This window comes from Macrobrachium nipponense, chromosome 21 (assembly GCF_015104395.2).
Source record: "Macrobrachium nipponense isolate FS-2020 chromosome 21, ASM1510439v2, whole genome shotgun sequence".
Taxonomy (NCBI): Eukaryota; Metazoa; Arthropoda; class Malacostraca; order Decapoda; family Palaemonidae; genus Macrobrachium; species Macrobrachium nipponense.
This window is the reverse complement of record NC_087212.1, coordinates 15,499,564-15,502,063: the sequence shown is the minus strand read 5'-3', so window position 1 is coordinate 15,502,063 and position 2,500 is coordinate 15,499,564. Positions and strand designations below refer to the sequence as shown.

The 2,500-nt window shown below is 33.7% G+C and overlaps 1 protein-coding gene across 2 annotated transcripts in view; it reads left to right on the top strand.

Annotated features, from left to right (window-relative positions):
* The window catches only part of LOC135197806 (octopamine receptor-like), a 128,413-nt gene that overhangs the window by 79,286 nt on the left and 46,627 nt on the right, over window positions 1–2,500 (top strand). The gene's annotated exons all lie outside the window — the stretch shown is intronic.

Below are 2,500 nucleotides of genomic sequence, written 5' to 3'. Positions count from 1 at the left end.
TTATTCACTTTAAATATACATGCAGAAATGAAAGAAAAAGTAAAAAAAAAAACCACTTTTTAAAAAATGGGAAAATTCGAATGACAGTTCGGAAGTAAGAAATACTCGAAGAACATTTATCATAATAATTTAATGGGAACCTACGCTTACAAAAAGAAAAATAACGGACATGTCATAAGAAATCAAAAAGAAAAAAATATATACTTAAAAAATTATCACTGCATAAGAAACTTTTGTTACAATTTATTTTCTACTAACCACATCACCCAATCTCACAATAATAAATAACTATATAAAGATAATATATGGGAAGAGGTAATATGTTAACACCTCAAAGAATATAAATTCGTGAAATTTCTCCGTAAAGAGACGAAAGCACGAATATCCTAAATTTAATATAAAAAAAACACGCAAATCACATTATACAGTCAACCATGGATACCATCTACTTTGCTAAAGTAAAATATATATAAGCTAATGAAGACAAATAAGATAATCAAGTAACGTAAATTGCATTACGTAATTACCTATAGCCGCCATCCATTTTCTCCAAAAAAAATAAAAATAAAAAAATAAGGAAAATACGACCAGGATGTAATCAAATCAGCCAGCCTATCCATTTTTCTACCTTAATGAACCTACGAAAGCTTCGACCGGAACCCAGACATTTAGGACGTCGAGACAACCTTAACGTACCCCTCAAAAAACGCTGGTCATTAATCCAGAAAAAGAGTTTAATATCTAACGTCCAGTAACCGGCCATCCCTTACAAACACACACACACTTTCCCTCCTACACACCAATATTAAATAATACAGTAGAAATTATGAAATACATCACTGTCATAAAATTTTTCTCTAAGTATCTCGAGATCATGTTGCAACAAAAAAAAAATACATGGGATTAATGATCGGAATGCGAATGAAATATACTTAACTTAAAGATTTACATAGATATTCTATATGGACTATGAAACTGCTCTGTAAGTAACCTGTAAATGAAACTGTCATATTTGGAAATAGCAAAAAACGGCCGATCTAAATACGGCAATATTCCATTAAAACAAAAAATCACAATAGAAGATGAACAATCGTGGTAAAGAAATCCAAATACAAATGCGCATTAGTTAAGGAAGTTACGAAAATATGCTACTATGAGATTCACGCCCTCTGTAACACGGTTTTTTCGCAATAACTTTTTATCTATGCATTTCATAAATATAACGCTTATTTAGAATACACTTTATATCTACACATAAATTTTGACTGTATTCTGCATTACGTAGGTTGAATAGATTTGGTACTTATAATGTAAAAGTGACTTTTTTTGAAGACGGACCAACTTAATCAGAGAAAAGGTTTCGAACGCACTCGTTACGTAACTTATGACAGCATTTCTTCCCCCTTTCTCGATGGATGATTGGATATACGTAACGAAGGCTAGACCTCTGGCAACAATGACACAAATTTAAATACAAGCAAAGCAGCACACCTTTATGAACTCTGAAATCTCTCCACTGATAATTGTCATAGTGAACAAACCAACAAAACATGTTAATAAATACAAAAACACTTCGATTATTAGTCTAACTCCCAAAATAAGTTTCCTAAGAAATTACAGTCTACTTTATAGGTCACAATCAGATTGACAAGATGCAGGGAATAGTTGGTGATTTTCAAAATAGTAGACAAGCTTGATTTGATAACTGCTATATCCAATGTCAAGCAATTTCTATTTATAAGCTATCTACCTATTTACTGAAAAAAAAATAGCCGGTACCGTATTTTGGCCAATAATTATCGTCAGAATGATAACTTCATGATGCTCCACCCACTTTGGCCTCGTTATAATTCAGGATGACACTGAAGGCTATCATGGGCATTGTTGGATTAGAAAATTTAACGTCTGGCTATAAAAACTCATTTCTCGAGTAGTTGTAAGAAGTGCTAAATGATCCTCCAGGATCCCAGCAGTTGGTCTAAACGTTTAATTCATGTATAATACTGCTATACTGTTGCGGCACTACTGCTACAGTAGCATTACTACGCTAGCACAGATACCCCACCCACATCTATGTATCGTTCCGCCATTCATAAAGTCTTTGGGTTTCAGAGCCGATGGAACAAGTGAATGAGTTTCTGTCTGGTGGATGGGCGGGGCAACATTTCGTCAAAAGGTGTGTTTACCTTGCTTACGTAATGAATGTTTTTCGGCTCTTGGCTCGTAATCATTGGCCATGGCGTCGGCTAGATAATTTTTACTCTATAAAAATTAAAACTATCGGGTTTAGGTTATTGATAATGCTGACAAAATTTGTGTGTGGTTGTAAAATATACATATGTCAACTTTCAGCTACATCCGATGCTTTGATAAGGAGTAAAGTCCAAAAAACCGTGTTACAGAGGCCCTGAATCTCATAGTAGCCCAGTATTATACTACCTTTTCATATATCATTAAAAGCTACCTTAAAGTTATTGCTAGCTTTACCACCCGCAGTTCT